The following is a 7,660-nucleotide window of genomic DNA, read 5'->3' on the forward strand; positions in this document are numbered from 1 at the left end:
AATCATAGCTTTACCAACACTTCTACTTCAAATTGGGCTCTTCAAACTGAAGTGATAAAGAGCTACAGAAAAAGGGCCGTCGTTCTTTTCAAGTGCAATAAAGAAGCTGGGAGGGTATTGCGATGAGAAAAAATTGTTAAGAAAATATGAAGAAGACTATAAAATATTTAAGACTTGAATCTCTTAATTCTTCCGAGATTGCTATGTGATTATATGCAGATAACTATAGCGGATATGGCAAGATTTTCTAGTTGTACACTAATAAATAGTGGAAAAAGTTTGTCACGACCTCAACAACTTTCAACGTCATCTTTTGAACGTAGACTCGAATCTGACCCCGAACACGACATAGGATTCGACCCCAACTCAGGACCCGAGCATCGACCTGAACTCGGGATCCTACCAGAGATCTGACCCCAAACTGGGTCCTGGGTTCGGAGTCGGGTCAGGGGCAACTGGGTGGATTTGGTGGTGGCGGCGAACGTGGTGAGGTTGAAAGATAGTTTTAGAAAATGTTTTGCCTATTTCTGATATGGAAGTCATTTTCCTCAAATTGGATGAAAATCAGTCTATTCTGAAAACATTTTCCAAAAATTCAAGTCATCCAAACACGAGAGAATTGGAATTTTTTTTCCAAAAAATGATTTCCTTCATACCTAACACACCCTTCATGTACACTTTTTCTCCACACGCTCGTGAGTCGAAAACAACTACTAATGTAAGCCATGATGAGAAGGCTAAAAAAACCTCAATTGTCAATTGATCATGTTTATAGTTACGACAAGTAACAATTACTAGAGCACATAGAAAATTGGAGACCTAAAATTAAACTTGGCTAATGTTACATGAGAGAGCAAGCATGAGGATTCTCATCACTGAATATCTGAGGGGAATAATTAGCATACTCCATATTACTATTGTAGTAGTACATTTGAGGCAAATATTCACTTCTCTTGATATCTTCTCCTTTGCCTTCCTCTGCACCTTCTTTTTTCTCTTCTTCTTCTTTAGTACTACTATCTTTTTCCTCTTCTTCCTTTTTCTTCTCTTCTTCCTTTTTTTCTTCAATATTATTCTTTACAACTGAAACTTGTTTTGCGGCCCCCTTATACACATCAAGAATCAGCCTTTTCCTGGGTCGATCACACCTTTTACAATTACTTGATTTTTTCCAAGGTCTGTCGTAACAGATTCTACGCCTGCATGCACGGCATTATCAAATTAAAGACATCACCACAAAAGGTATGCATATTAGTTACTAGAAGGTGTATATTTATAGGCGGAGCTAAGATTTTGAGCTATTAGTTTTGAATTTTGAAAAAGAAAATAGCTTACTACGTTCTGAATAAATTATTATACTATACCTTTGATTTTGTGGATTCGTTTCTGCAACACTTGAGCACAACCATCACAATGCATTTGAACGTTCAACACAACTGCTGTAACAGGAGGAGGCTGCCACATAAATATGGCACTTTCATGTTAAGTGATTTAATCAATGAACAAATATAGTTATAAGAAAAAGTAGAATACGAGACGTTTTTGAAGTCTAGACAGACGTACATACGAATGATTAAATACATATATTCATTGAATTGTCTAAATGTAGGTCCAAAACATTAAGTAACTCAATAACCAAAGAGAATGTACCATTTTGTGTACAGATTCATTAACAATAAGTGTCCATAAATTAACATGGCATCAAGATCAAATTAAATTGATGCTTAATTTCCAGTACCAATTCTACGCCCAAACACTGAAGGAAAAGCCTACTATAATTTGCACACAAACTTGCGAGAAACCTGAATTATAATTCCCATCAAGTTAGGGTAAACCAACCCAAATTATACTTTTAATCTGGTGCGATATTATTTGTTTTACATCAAAGCTGTAGAATATGTAGTTTCTTTTTATCAGCTTCCAACATGAAATTTTGTTTGCGGGTGTCATTAGCCAACCAGGCTTATCTATTGTTTTTGTTCACCTTAACATTTTCGGCCTTTAGTCTTGTGATTGTAATTACTAGTACTTCTTATACTATGTGTATAATAGACACAACAGCCCAAAATACATAACTGTGTTGAATGTCGGCAATATAGTTAAATGTGCCCAGTGGGTACCCCAGCATATCCTTTTGCTAACTTTGATGAAAAAAATCCTTTCGTATTATGGTCGGCAAGAAAGTTAAGTAACGAAGGTACAATGGTCCATCCAAGCTATATTTTATTAAATTTTTGTGTTTGTTTCCATAGCCTATTTTGGGTTCAATAATTTGTAATATTGTATCACTGTTATCTTAACTAAATCTGTCAACTTATAAGTCACAACCATAATTAGAAGTTTAGGGACAAGTATTTGGAAGCAAGTACCAAGGATGAGGAACCGCATTGGTTTGTTCCAGAAATGTCACCTTGCATGTGCTTGGTTGGCAGGTAATTTTAGTCTATTATAAGTACATTTTCCCCTATCAACCAAAAAGATAAATGATATTGTTACTAATCCCATGCAAAAACTTGTGTACCATTGAGACAACTAGGAGTGGATCACCAAAAACGTGTGTATCGAAATGAATTGAGTTAATAAATAGATGGATCATTAATACAAATTGGACAAGTTATAATTTCATGGACTAATTTTACCACTCCTAAAAACAACTAAAGGTAAATAATAATCAACTTTGAACAAGTTAAAAAATTTTCAATTTCAAGACTCAATCTTGATCAGTCAGCTAACATATATAGGATTTAAAGTGAATAACTCATTCACTCAATATAGATTCAAGAATTACATTCTAAAGAAGACATGGTTCTAGAAAAGAACAAATTACATCACTGTACAAGCAACAAACTAATGAGATAAGTTATGATTAAATCAGAAGTACTATGGAGAAATGTGATAATAATTACTCATAGAAAGTAAAACAATTACCTCATCTTTTTTCTCTTCTTTGGGCTCTTCTTCTTTCTTAATTTCTTCCTTAGTACTTTCTTCTGGTGAGTTAGGCAAAGGTGAAATAAGTTCAACTTTTCGACCACTTTTCTTTTTCACCCTTTCACACACTTTAATCGGATTTGCATTTTTGCCTTTCACCACCACTTTACTGGCCTTGTAATCTGCCGTTACTCCCTCTACTCCTGCTCCATTAAGAGATATTTACGGGGTATGTAATGCTAGCACCAATTTGATACTGATAATATAAAATTATTTTCTATTTTAAATGTGTATAACTTAAAATCGTAAAAATTATACCCGGAAAAGCATCAATGTACAACACATAAAGTAAATGTCCCAAGGGACGGTTTAAAATAAGTGTCCACTTAGCCCCTAAAGAAAAAAAAAATAGGTATTTTGACTAAGCTACCGTTGATTAATAAGACTCTTGCTTATTTATTGTCTTGAGTAAATATAGAGACGAATATGGAAAATAAAGTTAATTTCTTCTTAATTATATAGGTGGACACTCATTCTATACCAAATAAAAAAGCTAAGTATACACTAATTAATTTATGGATGGTTTCAATAATGTTACTTGTGAGTAAATTAATTCTTGAATAGAAAAACATGTAAAGGGTTATGGGAAACAGAATAATTTAATGTAGATGAAATAAAATAATGTCTAGTTCCAAAAAATATCTTTAAAACCCAAAAAATATATTTAAAATAATGGAGAAATTTGAGAGAAATAAGACCTTGAAAGCCTTTCAAGGCTCTAGCAACTTTTCTAGCACAGCCTTCACAGTGCATATCAATCTTTAGCACTATCTCTTGAGCCTCTTCTTCCTTTTTCTCTTCTTTCTTCTCCTAAATATTCAAAATCCAGCCATTAAAAACAAGAAGATTAAATAAGAAAATAGAATACCTACATTCATTTATAAGTTTAGGGTCTAATTTACGCTTGTACTTTACTAGTAGAGCAAAATTAGGCTTTTTGCAAATCACAAACAATGTTACACCTTGTTTTGCAACTAAACCACCAGAGCAAATTTTCACAATTCTCCTATATATAATATTGATCCGTTAGTGACTAAGGGCAAATTAAGCTAAAATTATTACGGTGAGGACATGAATGAGTGAACGTCTAACAAAGGACAAAGTTAAACCTTTTCGTAAAGTACAAAGACGAGTATGAATCTTTTTCATAAATATAAATAGTGTTGAAGAATAAAAACTTACCTCACCCATGCTAAAAGCTCTTTAAAATATGCTGATTTTCAATGAATGTGAAACTCTACAAAGCAAATGAAAAGCCCTTTTTTTTTCTTTCTAATTTCTAGTATTTGAGACTCTTGTTGTAATTGTCTAACTGGTGGAGTTGGTTGGGGGGGGGGGAGAGAAGCACATTTAAGTAGAGGTGGAGAGAGGGTGACAACAGCAAAATCTGATATGTATTTTTTCCCAAAATTGGATGTTGGTAAAGACACATAGGTCCAATTTGGATGATTCAGCATCCTTTTGTTTGTCCTAGCTGTCTACTACTGGTTTTTTTATGTTACCTTTCCCTTTGCTATAATGGTCAAAACACACTTAAAGTATCACTTTTTTCGAATTTTCTGTCTGAACTATCAGCTATTTGTATTTTCTACCTGAATTGTCACACATTATTTATCAAAACACACCTCGAAGCTGACTAGACCAAGTGTTTGAATACAATCGCCAAAAGACGTGTGATAACTTAATTTGCTCATAACATTTCGTCCACATTGCAGCTGACTCATTAATTTTGAGGTGTGTTTTGATGCATAGTTGGTGATAGTTTAGGTAAGAAAAGCAAACACTTGATAGTACAGTAGAAAACTCGCAAAAAAATGATACTTAGGTGTGTTTTTGACCAATATCTCTTTTTTCCCCTAATTTTCCAATTAATTCCTTTAATTATCCACGTGGTGTGCCATTTGGCACTCTTTTAAAACAAAAAAAAAAAAAAAAAAAAAAAAAAAGAGTGTACACCACGTACCATATACTAGTCTAGATGTGTTTTGATAAATAGTTGGTAATAATTTAAGTTGGAATGCAAACACTTGATAATTCAGATAAAAAATTCGCAAAAAAATGATACTTCATGTGTGATTTTCACTATTATCTCTTTTCCTTTTATATATCTCTCATTTAATTGGCTGTCTTTTTGAGACTCACTATTTACATGTTTTTTGATTTCCTATCTTTGTTTTAAATGGACTAGTTTCAGTGTGCTGAATGCGATTAGAAAGTAATGAGAGCATTTTAGTCGGAGTTGAGATACTGGATGCATAGCAATTTGTCTTTGACTAAATTAAAAGTCTTGAATTTGTTTCTAATACAGTCAGACCTCTCTATAACGGCACCCGCATATAACAACACCTATTTATAACAACTAAATTTTTTCGGAACCAATTTTTATGTTATATTTTACTTCTCTATAACGATTTCACCTATATGACCAATAGACCAACTTTATGCGACATTTATTTCTTTTGTAAAATTACCTCCCATATAACAACTATTTTTTTTTTTTTTGGTAATATAATAATTAACCATCTTTATAAAAATAGAATATCTATGATTAACAATAGTAAGTGGAGAGATTTTGACCAAATATTTGATCATTTAATACATTATTTATGACCAAAAATATCATATGAATATATATATTTTCATCATTAAACGATTTTCCTTCGTTATACAAAGTGTGATTAAGCTTAGAATTTGACAATTAAAAATGAAAATTAGATTTTATGCATCTTTTTTATCTATAACAATGAAGTATTATTTAAATGTCAATGTTGTTATAGGTGTGAAAAATTTCGGACCCAACGATCTTTATTATGGAGAGATTTGACTGTATTTTGTTCTCCAATTGCTTTGATTCCTATAATTTCCAAAAAAGACAACTCCATGTCGAGGTTACCATTAATAATTGCGAAAGAATATTGAGAACCTAAAAAAGCCAAGGAAATTCGTACACTCTAGATATGACAAGGAAGAACACTTTTTGGATAAAATCTGTAAATTATTAGATGAATGGAGCCAATGAACCAAAGGTCCCCTCTTCCAATTCCCTATATATGAAAATGCGTGAATGGAAAGAAAAGAGTTGGGGAAATTGGAAATCTAAACATAATAGTGCGTTGTCCAAATCAATGAATTAGAGGATGATCTTCAAAGTTAAAGAAAAAGATAAAGGCATAAGAGATACCTATCATCATTTACAATTTGAACTAAAAGAGGATACTGATTTTTCATTAAAAAAAAATCATATAACTCAAAGTACTCGAGGATGTGGCCAACTAGTCAATGAAGTTCGTTAAATACCATGAGGTCTCAGAATCAAACCTCAATACGAAAAAAAGTAGACGGCTTTTTCTCCTCTATCTCAGTTTTGGCGAACAAAATTACCAAATATAGGAGTTGGTAAGAGATAGTTGGTATTCCGTAAAATTAGTCAAGATGCGTGCAAACTAGCTCGATCACTTCGATTAGAATAAACTCAAAAAGTATATTTGTAATGGACTACAAAATTGATTTTCTCCTCTATTGTTTTGGTGTCGGAGTCAGTGTGATGGCAATTGATCAAGTGACATGTGTGGTGATAAGATGTTATCTCAATTGTTATATGGTCTTTGGTACAATTAAATAACTCGATGCTATTTTTTCTGCAGAATTCAAAATCATGCAACAATTTTTTTGAAAAGAGGAAAGAGTTTGAAGGTGATTGATTTCTCAACCTTTTGTCTTCTTGTAAAAAACTTGATGCCTACAGGATCTCCACTATCATCACACTACTCACACTTTCGAACTTTCACCTAAGATTATATATATAAATTCGGGTTAATTAATTTTGTTGTCCTTCAAAAATTTGTTTTAAGTATTTAAAATTTTCTATAAGTTTTTTTTTTTTTTTTTTTTTTTTTGCATATATAGCCCACAAAAAAATTTACAGGATCATCTTCTTCCATAAAAATTGTAAAGCGTTATGTTCAATCATTTCTTTTAACAACTCAATCTACGCATGTGATAAAAGATATTCCTTCCGTTCCACTTTGATGTGGCAAGGTTCAAAATATATGGATCAAAATAGTTAAATTTCTCTACGAAATTTAGACATAAATTCTTCATGTTTCTATGGAACCACTTTATTAGAGAATCAATATTACTCCCTCTTCCAAAACTGTCATAGGAGGTAGGGACTTTGTACTTGGGGATTGGGATATGACTCAACCGGTGATGACTATAAGATCTTTAAGATTCATCACGAAGTATGCAGTAAATTCTCGCGCTGAAAAGTGGTTCCCGGAGAAAAATTGATAGACAATCTACTGGCATTTGTCCTTAGTTGTCTGGTATGGATTCTTTGGCATTTTTACATGTTGCATTTCGTTGGCTTGGTTAGTCGCTAAATTATTTGGTGATTTCGTTTAGTATTTCAAATGATGTGGATAGAGATATCATTATCAGAGCAAATGTGTTTCATGACCTTCAACATGTCGCATGTCGAATTTGGCGTTTCGGTATTGAGAGGAATGTTGTGTGGTCATCTTACTTATACTCATTAAGTTGTGGGTATATTTCGATTACTAAAGAATGTACAGTGTCTTTATTCAGTCATACCAAAAGATATGTTTGCGGACGGTGAAGTACTACTTTGCTGCAAGTTTTCTGATCGTGTTGGTTCTTTCTTTAGGAA

The 7,660-nt window shown here is 32.7% G+C and overlaps 1 pseudogene; it reads right to left on the reverse strand.

Annotated features, from left to right (window-relative positions):
- Positions 1-720: 720 nt before the first annotated feature.
- Positions 721-4,293, reverse strand: LOC132060508 (heavy metal-associated isoprenylated plant protein 7-like; annotated as a pseudogene).
- Positions 4,294-7,660: the final 3,367 nt, after the last annotated feature.

Source organism: Lycium ferocissimum, chromosome 6 (genome assembly GCF_029784015.1).
Source record: "Lycium ferocissimum isolate CSIRO_LF1 chromosome 6, AGI_CSIRO_Lferr_CH_V1, whole genome shotgun sequence".
NCBI lineage: Eukaryota > Viridiplantae > Streptophyta > Magnoliopsida > Solanales > Solanaceae > Lycium > Lycium ferocissimum.